Raw genomic sequence first — 15,445 nt, forward strand, 5'->3', positions numbered from 1 at the left:
AATTAGTCAATTAAGTTTTCTGAAGTGATGAAACTATTCGTCATCTGTGCAGTCCAATATAGTATAAAGTTGTATGAGGCTACTGAGTACTTGAAATGTGGTTAGGACAGTTGAAGAACTTGACTTAATTGCATATGATTTCAATTGATTTAGATTTAAATGGCTACCTTAGAAATAAACAAAGACCAACCATATGAGAACAAGTGAAGGCTATTTACTCAGAATGTGCTATGTCAAGGAGTTACCCACCAGCAGCATTTTTGGCGCTGTGAAATTTCCCTATGAGGGGATTAATGCACTGATCAGTTACGGCTCTCATAACCCGGTCATTTCACCTCTAAACCTTCTTGCATTGTCTCACACATGAGCTTTTGGGGGACACTTCACATCCAAACCATAACATTTAGAAGACAATCATATATTTTAAATCAAACAAATTATGTTTCACAGACGGTTTTTAGTGGTCGAAGTTAAATTAGAACAACTCTGTTCAGCATAAGCAATGACATCAGGTGTCTTTTTCTTCTTTTTAAAGACCTGATTTTGCTCTCTGATCTGCTTGGTCTTTATTAGTTAATCAAAATAAACAAATAGAAACAAGTGTCCTCAGTGACATGCCCCATTATTAATTAGTAAAATCTTTGTAAGAAGAGGACGCCCACTCTTTTCAAGAGATTGTTAAAAAGGAAATGTGTTCTGGCTGCACAAAGCAGAAATGCAGTATTCATCAAGGATTCATGTCAACTAGCATCTCTTCTGGGTGAGTCTAACATGGCGCATAGCAAATTTCTTTTCTCATTTCATTGCTTTCCTTTTTCCTTGGTGCTCTTATTTCAAAAGGTATTCAAAGTCAAATACATCAGTGCCCTAATTAGCTGACACTAAGCAATGCTAATATTCCCAATGCTAATACCATCCTTTCCATATCTCAAGTGGAAACTGATCAATGGATCATTAGAAAAAAAACAGACACTGGCTTTAGGCGGATGCCAGCACCCGAATTCCACCATTGTGTGGCAGATGTGGCACCTAAGACCACAATGCCTGGCCCTACAGGACCTGGTATGCAGGTGGAAGCTGGCATGGAAGGCTAGGACCATGACTTTAGGGAAGCAGAGTATGCAGCCAACAATTCCATGTTGTACCAGATCAACTCCTGTCTGCACCACCTGGAGGAGAAGAACAATCACATCCATGCCCACCTCCAGGAGCTGCTAGAGTCCAACTGACAGACACTTCTTGAGTTCCAGCAGCAGCTTGGGGAGGGCCCTGGTGATGCCAGCCTCTAGGCTGAGGGAGTCCTCTACTAGGCACCAACCCTGCCTCCCTCGGCCACACTCCCCCCTGAGCACTCACAACCTGACTTAGACACCTTATCAAGGCCTGGCCTTTGGGCACCCTGGGGAGATGGTCTGCCTACCTGGGCCAGCCCTCATTCTCCAGCATCCCTCCTGGAGCCAGGTAGGGAATGTTACCCACCCACTTGCCTGTTGCCTGCCCAGCTCCTGAGTCCTTCCTCTCCACTCCACCCAGAATTGAGTGTCCACTTAAATGGTTTTCTGTTTTGAGAGAGAGAGAGAGAGAATGAAAACACAGACACCAACCCCAATGTGGTCTGTTCTCAGTCTCCCTTGCTGTGTGAAAATCCCTGTGTCAGAAGATCAGGATTATTGTTTGACTTGAGGACTCCTCATAGGGACCCTGGTACAAAGTACTCCCTCAAACCATTTTTTGCTGAATGAACTTTAAAAAAGGGTGGGGGGAGGTTGCAAAATGAGATGAAAAGTTTTCCTCTGCAGCAAATCTTCAAAAACCGTGGCATCACTCACTGATTCAAATATTTGCTGAGTGCCAACTACAGGTCAAGTGGTAGGCTAGCTGGGTGCCTGAAATTCAGAGATAAATACTATCTAGATCCTGTCCTCCAAAAAGATTAAAGTAACATCTTTGTTATTTATGGTTTCATACAAAGCCATTAACAAATTATGTTTTAATATCTATGCTGTTCCATGTATGGTGTTGCATTTATAAAATCTAATTTCCTAAGAATGCCTGGCCCTTCCAGTTTCCCAGTTATCTTTCTTCAATGTTTTTAACATCAGGTTTGATTGAACAGATAAAAGCACAATTCAGTTATTTTATAACCAGAAACTAGAGGCACTAGTTTAGCGAACATGTCTTCCAATAGTCTCACAAAAAATTCCAAACAACCTAACATTCAAATAGAAGTCCCTCATCTCACATTAGTGACTCTCCCTTTAAAAAAAAAGAAAAAGAAAAAGAAAGAAAGCTCTGGAGAATAGACAGCACAATTTCAACAATGTTAAGTTTTCCAACACAATCTCCTTCAGCTTCATCTTATCTAAAATCAAGATCTTCTCCAAAAACAGGCCCCCCCAAATGGATATTAGCCAATTAGTATCACAAACACATACATAAGAAAAGTAATTAAACTGATAACAAATGCAGAATAATAAAATAGGGTCCCTTATCTTGGTTGCCTTTTCTTTCAGCATTCCAAATATTTCACAGGCAGCAAAACACAATTTGGTTTTAAATTATCACTACACACTTTTAGAGCAATTTCGGATATCACTGGGTGTCGAATATGCTAATCTGAAGTTGATTACAGCCTCAGGTGTTATAACATTCTTGTTCTCAGCCTGAAGGAAAGGCATTAATTAACCACAGTTCTGATCCCCAAAGCCAAAGGAAAATATCTCACTGCAGTAGTGATTTAGAAACCACTAGTTCTATCTGAGTATTTTCAAAATTCCAAAGGAGCTTCAAAAAATGGATATCATTAGGAAGGGAATGACCTAGAGCCATCCTCGGTGGTAAATCCTCTCTGGGATTCGTGCCAGCCTAGTAAAAGGATCAATATAGCATTCAGATAGATTTATTTCCAATAGACAAATAAGGGAAAATCACTTAATGCAGTCCTGAGCTTGCAGACGCCTCCATGTCATTCTGCTACCTTTGATTGCATTTCTTGGAAGCAGGACAGGCCTGAAAGGAAGTCTCTGGAGCCCTTGCATGCCCCTTCTGGGCCCAGCTCTCACCTCCCGTGCTCTTTTCTTTCACCCTCTTGAAATCCCATCATATGAATAAATGCTTATCTATCCCCTTAAGGAATGAGGTCAGCACTTTCAGGAAACAGCTTGTCTGGTAAGGCCAAGAAAAAGTGAACATTCTTTCTTTCTTTTTTCTTTTTTTTTTCATTTCTAAGAGACTCTATATTTGGGGAGGTTTTGGGCATGTGAAACAACCCAACTCAAGTTTATATAGACAGAAAAGATTTCATCTCAGCACACAGCAGAGCTCACAGGATCAGAAAAATCTGAAAACCAGGCCTGGAGGATATCCAGATGGAAAAGTGGAAAAGACACCCCTTTCTTGCATGGGAAAGAACCATCACGAAAACACCAACAAAGAAACCGACCGACATGCAGGCCCAGCCCCTCAGCAGAAGCCTCACCAATAACCGTGGGCCCTGATTCATTGTAGCTGTGGGCACTATTGTGACCCCAATCCAGGCGGCTATCCATCAGCCAATCTCAAAGGAGAGTAATGCAACTCTTCCCAGATAGGCCCAGGGTGAGGCACCGGAGAGCCATTCCATAGGGAATCTGTACAAAGCCAAAATGAAACAGACACTAAGGACAGGAGCAGAATTGAAGTCGTCAAAGGCAAAACAAAGCCCAGGACAAAAAAATGAACAAAGGTTGTTTATTCATACACTTACCTTTGCTTTCCTTTCAGCAAGTGTTTGAGGGTGTTAGAAGGAAGACAGAGTTGATCAAAGAAAAAGAGCTACTATTGAGATATGCTTGGTAAACATTCTATTGAGGGATTTTTTGGAAGTGGGGAGACTTTCTAATCCGTCTTCAGACGCACATGACAATTCTTAGTTGACTACAAGGGCGCCAGGGAGCAATTGGGGACATTTCAAAAGAGAAAGGATTCGTCCAATGTCAGAGTGGAGGGTTTTCTGTGCCCACTGTTTTATGGAAGAAGATGGGGTCAAGGGGGTGCTTTACAGAAATGGTTATGACAAGCTGACTGCAGGGCAGATGCTTTCTCAAAGTCTAGGAGAGAAACTGGGGCAGGAACCCAGGGAGTCCTCCTGTGGCACAGATACGAGCTAGAGAAAGCAGGTGCAGGAGGCACTGACGATTTTTTTCTGACAACTTTCTGCCATCTCAGCTGGATTTTCCTAGTTCAGCCAAAGAAACAACGGCTTTCCTCAGGGGATGGGCTTCATCCTTCATGTTTTGCCTGGTTGTTCAGGTATGGCTAATGCAATATTCCCATCGTTCAGAATTATGGGTCATCAGAAGGGCAAACTGACCTTTTTCTAGAGTTTTCCTCTGTGCAATCGGATACTAAGAACTCTTGGACATGAAAGTAAGGATGATACACAAAACATGTTTGGACTGACACATTAGAAAAACTGCCATTAAAAAGGTTCAAGACATTGGGCAGTCCCTGACAATGATCCAATAATGTGAAATCACAGGGTCACTCACAACACTGGCCCAGGGATACTAAGAGACTTGCATGGTAATGAGGTCACCCACTATTACCTTTTCCTAGACATGTGTGAGCACCCCCATATGCATTCATACATGCATGCTCAGGCTGGGATGAAAGAAAAGACTGACAAAAACTAAGAGTTTTAGAAAATAGCTAGGAAAAAAGAATCTGCATTTCTATGCAGCCTGACATACACTTTACATAAATACACATACTTGGTTAGTAAAAGTTTTCTAGTTTTCAATAAAAACCAGATGGATGACCACTACCCCTCAACATCCAATTCACTTTTTACTTTATTCCTTACAAAATTACCCAGTCAACATTCTCATGCAATATTTATCTTGAATGCTTAGTACAGATTCCTTTGACAAAGGACCCTCCTACCCATAAAAAATGAAATAAAAGTTGTTCAGTCTATCTACTTATTTTAATTAAAATTCAAACTTCTGGAGGAAAGAAGTATCTTAATAACAGGCTCATCACACTGAGACTTTTAAATAAATATTAAGTATCACGGTGTATGAAACACCCACATCTTTGGGAGAAAGGACCAACAAAAATGGTTTTAGCAGGATTTATCACATAGCTTGAATGGCATGTGTGTGTTCCCTCTGATATTTTCTGAAAACATAAAGGGGAATATTTGTTTTTTAAAAACCACTTTCTTTTTCTTACCAGTAAAAGATAGTTGGAACAAAGCAGCTTTTCATCTTCTTGTTTATTAAATTCACATCTGTACACACAATCTTCCTTGTTTAGAGTTTTGGTGTTCTGATGATTGTTGCTTTTTCTTTGTTGTTTCCCAATTCCATAACGTGATGGTTGCCTTGGCAATAGAAAAGTGGGCTCAAACCTTTTAAAATGATAACCATCTCCATTCCACATTATTTATTGGATTTCATTCAGGTATATTCTCCTTTCTATTTTTTCCCCCTTATGAATTTAAAGTTACTGCTTCCTTTGTCATCCTGATTTCCATTTCCTAAATACTTTTCAAACTGCCAGTATTTCTTACCTATTCTATTGAAATGGAAAATCAAGTCCACAATTTTATACACAATGGAAAAACAGACATTTGCATTTGCTTTGCAACCAGTATTGTGAGTGATGCCACATTCTACCTGCACAGAAAACCCGTTCACAGCTACTGTTTCTGTGAGTTCCATGAGGACTTTGATTTTGGGTGCAGACTCCATGTGTCCCTAGCCAACTCCAGTTCTAGGCAGAGTTGCTGGAAGCAGGTGGCCCTGCATTTGGCCTCTTTGTGACTGAAGTAAGGTCAAATGGTGGCTGGTGAAGCCTCTCTGCCTTTCTCCTGGGTAGTTTTAGAAGGAAGCTACACCTTAAGGGTGAAGTGTAAATCACCTCAGGGTGAGAGGATGCTGGATGCTGATTTGTAACAAGGAGTTAAGCACTTAAAAGGGAATTTTCCAGAGTTAACCAATAACTCATGGAGTCTCCTGGTCACCATCCTATACTTACAGAATTGTAGATGAGATTACAGAATATTCATGAAGAAAGAACTTTCGGTATTTTGCTCAAGACTTCTTACTCTGGTTAGCAGTTCCCTAAAACTCTATAGATAGGTGGAAATGGGTCATGGAACCCTCAGATCATACGCCAAATTTAGATTGCTTGCATGTGTGTGTTTCTCTGAAGAGGGAGCCTAGGACTTTTTCACCTCAAAGAAGTCTATGATGAGCAGAATATATATCACAGTTTGTTTGGGATAGTCACATTGTTGCCCATTTCTCTTGTTTCATTATTAGTAAGTCTTCATTCCACTCTCAGAAGCATCCTAGTTTAGTTGATAAATGTATGGTCTCTGTATCTTTGACATACAAAAAGCTAAGAACCACTGATTTGTCCCAACCCTACACTTCCACACAAGCATTATTGTAGTATATTAGCTTATAGAACAGCCGGTCAAGGCATATACCTTTATAGGAGACAGATTTATCTAAGTAATCTGTAATTATATTGCACAGGTATTGTTAAACCAGGCAAAACCCTTTAGATTTCATGAAGATAATCGTTTTTATTGTCAACATCAGCATTGTTGCAAAGTTAAAAGACATTTATAATCATAGGCAACAGCTTTCTTTTGGTAATATTCTGGGTTCAGTTTAAGATGAAGAAAGTGCACTTATTTATTGCACTTCAGGAATTATACTCTTTCAAATTGCTTCTTTTCCCCTGTTCACATTGCCTGAAGAAGTAGCAAATTCTCTGATGGGCAATAAACAAGTATAATTCAAGTTAAAAAAAAATACCAGCTGAGCTTTGACTAGGTTCCAGACACTGTGCTAGGTACCTGTGAGTTACAGATGATAGATAAGAACTTAAAAACATAAATTTGAATAAGACCATAAGGAAGACTTCAAGGACTGAAAAGCTACAGGGAGGAAAATATATGAAAATAACTAAAAAAAAATTGGAATGCATAATCAATTATAAATGTGTGCTAGTCACTTTCAGTCACTATAAAATAGCTGGGATAATTAACTTATAAAGAGAAAAGGTCTATTTTGGCTCATGGTTTCAGAAGTTACAGTTCATAATTAGGTAGACCTACTGCTTTGGGGCCTGTGGTAAGGCAGCCATCATGGAGGGAGTGCATGGCAGACTAACCTGCTTACCTCAGGGCCAAGAAGCAAAAAATAGGAAAAGGAAGGGGCTAAGTTCCCACAATCCCCTTTGCGGACCTGCTCCCAGTGACCCAAAGACTTCCCATTAGGAGCCGCTACTTAAAGCTGCCACCACTTCCCAATTACACTAGCCTGGACACCATGTTTTAACATATAACCTTTGGGAAACATTTAATATCCAACAATAGCAAAAGGATTAGGTTCAACTACAACAGAAGGAAAATACAAAATAATAGTGGCTTAAACAAAATGCAAGCTTATTTTTCATCATGTGAACATAGGGAATTAGGCAGTCCAGAACTGGGTGGTGTTCCAGAGTCCAGGGTCCAGCTACTTTCTCACTGCTGCTCTATCATGCACAGCTTCTATTCACCAAATTATCATAGTCTTAGAAGGCTGCTCCAGCTCTGGCCATTGCATCTATAGTCATGCTAGCAGGAAGGAAGGAAGAGAAAAATACACCTCCTCCCATAAAGACTTCCCAGATGTTATACAAACCAACTTTCCTGAATCCTGTTGGCTGGAACTAGATCGTGTGGCCACACCTAGCTCCACAGAGGCTGGAAATGCAACTTTATTCTTAACATTCCTATGCCTAGACAAGACTCAGGATTCTAATTGTCCTCCAATGGCAACTATAGGAGATTGCTGTTGAAGGTCAATTAGAAGTTACCGTGATATCTACAATTAAGCAGTCGAAAATGAGGCAACACAGCCTAGATATAAATAAGAAAGCTGTCCAATAAATTATTTCTAAAGTGAAAAGGCAAGTCATAAGACTATATGCCTATTATCACCATCTAGGGTTCTTAAAACAGATATATATATTATATCAAGACATAAAGAAAGTTCTTAAAGTAATACTTGCCTAGGAAATAAGTGAGATTGGGAAAGAGGAAGAATGACTATTTCCTCAGCTTCTGAGTCCTTTACTTGTGAAAATACTCTAAGAACTTTTATTCTGCTATCATTTTTTAAAGGGGAAAAAAACAAAGAAAATACACAGGCTACAGGAAGAATGGGATAAGAACTTTTATAGTGAAGTAGGAAAGAATAGTTAAAAGCCAACAAGAGATGGCTTTCAGGTAAGATGGTACTTGAATTGGTCTTTTAAAATAAGGTCTTGACTCTACATAATAAGGTCTTGACCCTACCAGACGAATGAGAAGTTATACTCCATTTATGTATGATGTGTCAAAATGCATTCTACTGTCATGCATAACTAATTAGAACAAATAAAAATAAATAAAATAAAATAAGATCTGGATCGGCACAAATTTGGAAAGAAGACAACCCTGTCATAAAGTATGAGTTAATTCAAGTGGTGAGGAACCTTGAGGTATGGCTGAGTACAGGTTGCAATATGCTGTCATGGATGAGGGACCAGAAAGGCAAATTGAGACAAGATAATGGAGGGCCCCAAAGGACTAGCTAAAAAGTTTGGTTTATGCTCTGAAGCTAAGGGAGAGCTTCAACGATTTCCAGGCAGGGGAGTATCCAGATCTGTTTGAGAAGTTGATAAACATAGCAATTGGAGGAATACATTGATAGCAGGAAATATTGGAGGTGGAAAGCCTGTTAGAAAGTCATGAGGTCCAAGGCCCTAAATAGTGAGGAAGCCCTGGGAATGGAAAGGACTGGACAAATCAAAGTACATTGGAACCGAGCAACGGGCTGGTTAACCAGTTTGGGAAGGTGACAGAGAAGAGTGACAATGATGCTGAGTGTCTGAGAGAAATGTTGACACTATTAACATGAAAGAAGGACCTGACTGACCTGAAGGAAAGGTTTTATTCCATTCTGCGTATGTTAGAAACTCAGGCCTAATACTAAGGGTAAAAATTAGGACAAGATTGTGGATACATGATAAGAAGCGTAGTCCTAGGAGTGAATAGGTGACAGGGAAACTCAGAAAGGGAAAAGGAGGAAGAAGAGAACCGAAGAGCAAAAATTTGGTAGAAAATGGAAATATCTCTTAAATTTTAATTAATATACCGATTCCACTATATCTTACCCTTCTTTGAGCGAGGTAAGAGTTGTGACATTCAATTCACAGGGAAGAAAATAAGGTCCAGACTTTCCTTTAACAAATATGTATTTTCTAGGTATGAGCACTAAACTGGGCTCTGAAGATTCAGGGGGGAAATGATTTAGTACAAGACTTTACTCTCATAGTACTTACATTCTCACGGGGAAAATAATCAACAAATAAGAAATAAATAACTAATCAGATAATTACAATTTAATACTATGAAGATGATGAATGGGAATATGTGGACGAAGCCACTTTATGTAGGCAGCAACAGGAGGCCAGTTGTGAAGGTGACCAGGGCCTCAGGACTTAAAAGTAAGAATGAAGTGGTGAAATCTCTACAGCCCCAAGGTGAACACAAGATGCCAGAACAGAAAAGGACCCACTATGTTCACAGGACATGAAAAAAAAACAAAAGTGCTGCTCCTTAGAGAATAAATTAGAGAGTGGAGTGAGATGGGGGGATGAGTAGGATCTCATAAACCACAGTAAATAGTCAAGACTTCAATATCTGAAGGAAGGAGAAGCCAAGACAAGTGTCTTAAGTAGAGAAGGAACATAATCCAGTTAATATCTACAGCATGAATAAAAGATTACAAATTACTAAGAATAGAAGACCAAAAAGTAAAATAAGAAGGAAACCTGGTCCAAGATTGTAGCCTGAAGATGGAAAGAAAAATAAAAAGTTGAGGTGTACAAAAGATGAAACTGATAGGACATCCTATTGAGTAAAGAGAGGGTAAGGAACCAAAAATAATTCCTACACAATAAAGTGAATGGTGGCACCATGTACAAAAATGGGAAATACTGAGAGAAGCCACTTTAAGCAGAGGGTTAGTGAAATGTAGTATAGGTTGAAGAGATGATCACCAAATTCTCCATTTTTAAATTTTAAATTTGAGAGGAATGTTAGATACCTAAGAAAATTCTTAAGTTGGCAGCTGACTATACCTACTGCTAAATTTTGAAAATTTGTTTGACTATAGAAAGGATTTAAAGGCTTAAGACTGGATAAATCTTTAAAGAAAGGAGAAAGGAAGGATAGAGAAGAAAACCTGTCCAAGAACTGAGTTTTGAGGCCAGCGGAGTCACTTGCTCTCTGGCCCTTTCCAAGAACCAGGATCAACCTTAGCAATCTTTTTATGTGGTCAGGAATATTGGGGTGGCCAGGAGCCTAGGCCAGAATTCAGCTAAGAGGAAGTGGAGCTAGTGATTCAGCAAGTCACATTTTTATGGTTTGCAGTTTTTTCCCTGTACATTCAGTTACTCTTAGCCATCTCAGGATAAGAATGGCCTCCAGGAACACTGATGGCCATCTTACTTGTAGATTCTAAGTTAGATGTGGCAAACAGGTCAGTTGGCCATTACTGTGCTCTATTTTTATAAGAAAAAAAAAATCTCTAAGGCAATTTTCAACTTTTTTTTTTACCATCAAAAGACATCAGAAACATAAAATGTTTCTATATTAAACAAAGTGAAAGAAGTTCTGAACAATTGTAACCTGCCATTGAGGGGGTTCGTAGAATCTACCTGTTTATAGACAGCCATAGGACAATATAACTCTATATAAAGTGAGGACAAAGAACTGCAAGGACATGTAATCCAATTTAAAGAAAACTGGGTGAATGGCCTGAGTAGATATTTTTCAAAAGAGGATATAGAAATGGCTGACTTACATATGAAAAAGGTTCAGCTTCACTAATCATCAGATAAATGCAAATCAAAATCATAATGAAACATCAATGCACTCCAGTTAGAATGGCTATCATCAAAAAGATAAAAATAACAAATGCTGGTGATAATGTGGAGAAAGGAAACCTTTTGTACACTATTGACAGAAATGTAAACAAGCACAACCATTATGGAAAATAGTATGGGTCCCTCAAAAAATTAGAACTAGAAATACATATGATCCAGCAATCCCACACCTGGATATATACCCAAAGGAATTGAAATCACTTGTCAAAGAGACATTTATACTCCTACAGCACCACTTACAATAGCCACCAAGTTGCTATTAGTGAATGAATAGGTAAAGAAATGCACTGTCTACACACAAACGAATATTATTCAGCAATGAAAAAGAAATGGAATTCTTTCACTTGCAGCAACAAAGATGGAGCTGGATAATAAGTAGTCAAGGACAGAAGGACAAATGCTGCATGTTCTCACTTATGTGGGAACTAAAAAGTTGATCTTAAAGAAATAAAAAATAGAATTATGGTTACCAGAACCTAGGAAGGGTGGAGGGTGCAGGAAGGTAAGACAGTGGCTAATGGGCACAGGAATGCAAATGCATAGAAGGAATAGCTTATAATGTTTTATAGTACAGTGGGATAACTATGGATGATATCAATTTATCAATCATCATCATCAGTCATTTGATCATCAATTAATTGATATTTCAAAGTAGCTAGAACCAGGGGTTTTGCATGTTCTCTGCACAAAAAGGTAATAAATGTCTGAAGTGATGTGTCAAATATCCTCATGTGATTGGTGCATATTGTACACATGTATTAACGTGTCACACTCTATCCCATAAATATATATGATTATTATATGTTGATTAAGAACAAAAATATATTTTAAAAAGGTTTGCAAGCACAATCTCGAACTTTTAGTAAGTACATATTTAGAATATATGTTATGCACAGGTTATTCCCTTAATTGAACCAGATAGAGAAAAGGTTGGGCCACAATACTTAAAACTATCCACTGCTTCAATATGCTGCAGCAGTTATGAACATGCTACCTTGATTGTTTTTGAGAATCTAATGTTAACAAGATGTTGTCTCATTATAAAGTTGTTCAAACCTTATAACATAGGTACAATGACATTTCTAGGTCCCTAAAATATTGTTTTAAACAGTTAGAAAAGAAATTCAAACATAAATGAAAAGCAAAAAATAAAGTTTATTACAAAAGTTAATAAAGTTCCAATGAACCATTTCAACTGTAATTATGAAAGAAATTTGTAACTACAACATTTCAGAAAAATAAGTGGAAACAACAGAGTGAATGGGGCTGATATGAAGAGTTCCTCTTTTTTATAAATTTAAACTTATTTATTAAAGAGAAAACTCAGGTACAATATTAATTTGTTTCTACTGAAACAAAACCTCTAAAGATAAGAGATGGACTCGGTAGAAATTTTTAACCTCAAGTCCATTACACAGTGTTTACCTGTATTGAAACACCACACCGTACTCTATAAATATTTACAAGCTTTATTTGTCAATCAAAAGCAAGATTTTAAAAATAACAAATGGGAAAAAAATAATTTCAGGTCATACATAAAAACAGTTATTCATGAAGAGAAAAAGATAGAGGTAGAACACAAGTAAATTATAGGCACTGGACTGCTTGGTGTTTACACTGATGACCAAGACTGAATCTTATTAGCACCTCAGAGAAGAACTGAATCTCTTATGGATTTGGCCCCAAATACTAAGTGACTAAGATAACATAAATTACATAGGACTCCAGTACAATGAGGATATTGGTGACAAAAGGTTGACAAATGTTGCTGTCATTTCAAAGTAATTGTGATTAATTACTGCACAAAAACCCTGAAATATCCTAAAATATCCTTAAATATGAAAGGAACTTGATAGAAACTGCACAAGTTGAACATCTAAAAAATTTTGAGACATTACCAATAAGTTACAAAGCTGAAAGGGAAGTGTTGTACTTTGAATCTGGAATGTCCTACAAAGACCCAAGTGTTAAAGACTTGGTTCCCAGCTTGTGTCACTGGGAGGCAGTGGAACCTGTAGGAAGTGGGGCCTGGTGGAAAGAAGTTAGGTCGTGGGGGTGTGTCCTTGAAGGGGATACTAGACTCCAGCCCCTGTCACTCCTTCTGTTTCCCAGCCACCAGAGGTCAAACTGTCTTCCCCTCCATACACTCCCACGATGATACATTGTGTCACCACAGCCCCAAAGCAACAGGGCTATGACACCATGAACTGAAACTTCCAAAACTGAGCCAAAATGAACCTTTTTCTTTTATAAGGTTGATTTCTTAGGTATTTTGTCATCATGGTGGAAATCTAACACAGTGTCATGGTTTGGCTGTGAGGTGTCCCCCAAGAGCTCATGGGTGAGGCAATTCAAGAAGGTTGAGGGGAGAAATGATTGGGTTATGAGAGCCTTAACCCAATCAGTGCCATAATCCCCTGATGGGATTAACAAGATGGTAACTGAAGGCGGGTAGGATTTGCCTGGAGGAGGTGGGTCACTGGGGATATGGCTTTGGGGTATATATTTGACATCTTGAGAATGGAGTCTCTCTCTCTCTGCTTCCCTCTGCCATACGCTTCAACATGAAGTTCTGCCTCACCTCAAGCCCCAAGGAATGGAGCCAGCTATCTATGGACTGAGACCTCTGAAACCATCATCCCCCAAAAAACTTTTCTTCCTCTAAAGTTGTTCTTGTCAGGTCTTTTAGTCACAGCAGTGAAAACCTGATTAAAACACACAGATAGTCACTAAACTAAACATAATATTCACAACATTCTATTCAACTAAAATAAATGCTGGCTTATCTTTTTATTCTCTTAAAAGATTTATTAAAATCATTGCCCTATAAAGAAGTGACTAAAAACTATGTAGTCAAATCTAAAGGATAGGAAAAGTATTAAGGAATTGTATTAATTTTCAATTATTTTTATTTCACCATGTTCATGGTATTTATAAACTTTTAAAAATTTGGCATAATTTCTTTTCTCTTTCTGAATAAATATCCATTTTTATATTCAATTTGTATTGATGATTTTGTATTATTTTATTCAAAGAATGCATCCTATGTTGTATAAGCTTCAGGTCACATAAATCCTGGATCCACCTCCAATGAGGCCTTTGAACAATAAGATGTTGAACAGAGAAAGAAGAGGACTATAAGACAGCTCTGTCTCAAAGGCCAAAAGGAGAGACTGTCTTAAGGATGGCAGCTGTGCTTACTGCTCCTGAGAGTTCAAGATGAAGGTAGAGATCTGCTCTTTGGGTTCAGCAACTTGAGTGTGACAAGAGCTAAGTCAATAGCTAAGTGGGACAATGAGCCATGTTGGAGAAGGTTGAAGAACAGATTGGTCATGTCTCATGTTCAAGTATACTGTTCTAGTTATTTGATTTCCAGAGATTAGTCATCTATCTTCCCCTGCCCTCCCTGGCCTTGAGAGGAAGACTCCTGTCAAGCCATTATGCTACTACCTACTGAAGGCATGGGCCAAGGTTTAGGCTGGACTCTTCTGTCTGTGATCATACATGCCATGGGTAGACCCTATCTCCTGACCACAGCCCTCACCAGAGGCTAGCAGCAGTCGTCTTCTTTGCCCTTAAAGCAGAGGGACAGTCGTAGCTTTCTGCTCTTGCTAGTACCTGAGTATTTCAACGTCCATACAGCTGCTCTTAACTTTATCTGCTCTTCTGAAAATAACCCCTCCTTCGTTGGTCTTCAGTTAAACCTCTGAGTCAGGGTTAATTGGGTTTAATTTGCCAAGCTAGCACCTGACTGATGTACACACTGGATTTTCAACTAATAATCTCAGTCTGTGAGCCCTAATTGGCTGCAGATATTGAAGACCTTTTTTTAAATTGGTTTTATTATTTTTTTAAATACATGACAAGAGTGGAATGCATTACAATCCTTATTACACATTTAGAGCATGATTTTTCATATCTCTGTATATAAAGTATGTTCATGTCAATTTATGCCATTATACATGTATTTTTTTGCATTACAATTCTTAATACACATATATACCACAATTTTTCATATCCCTGTTTGTATATAAAGTATGTTGACACCCAATTCAAGACTTTGTACATGTACTTTGTATAATGATGACCATCACCTTCCACCATCCTTGCTAATCCTCATAAGTTCAGTTCTTGAGACAAGTATAATCAGTTGTGACAGCATAAGACCTTCATCAGGAACAAGAGTTGGAATTTAGTCCTGCAAGTCTGAGGCAGCATCTGATATTTCTAGGTACTGATATGGTTTCTGAGATTTTTTCCTACCCACCTTCACCTAAAACGTTGGCTGGACCTCACGGTTATTGTGGTGGTTGTCATTTGTATATAATCTTGAGTTTTCATACTTTTGCTGAATCCCTCCCAAGCCAAGTACCTATGCCCAGGACCTGACTATATTGCCTAACTCTCCCAGGAGGTTGCACTGTGCCTTGCCAACCTACAACACTGCAGTCAGACCTACATTTAGAAG

General features: G+C 38.6%; 1 long non-coding RNA gene and 1 pseudogene across 1 annotated transcript; one reads left to right on the forward strand and one right to left on the reverse strand.

Moving 5' to 3' along the window:
* Nucleotides 1–459: 459 nt before the first annotated feature.
* Nucleotides 460–1,289, forward strand: LOC125616170 (annotated as a pseudogene).
* A 1,902-nt stretch (nt 1,290–3,191) lies between these two features.
* LOC125616125 lies at nt 3,192–7,835 on the reverse strand. The gene is made up of 2 exons (XR_007346755.1): nt 5,215–7,835; nt 3,192–3,629 (listed from the first exon to the last, which is right to left on the reverse strand). It is a non-coding gene; the product is annotated as an uncharacterized LOC125616125 (long non-coding RNA).
* Nucleotides 7,836–15,445: the final 7,610 nt, after the last annotated feature.

This window comes from Marmota marmota, unplaced genomic scaffold (genome assembly GCF_001458135.2).
Source record: "Marmota marmota marmota unplaced genomic scaffold, marMar, whole genome shotgun sequence".
In the NCBI taxonomy this organism is placed as follows: domain Eukaryota; kingdom Metazoa; phylum Chordata; class Mammalia; order Rodentia; family Sciuridae; genus Marmota; species Marmota marmota.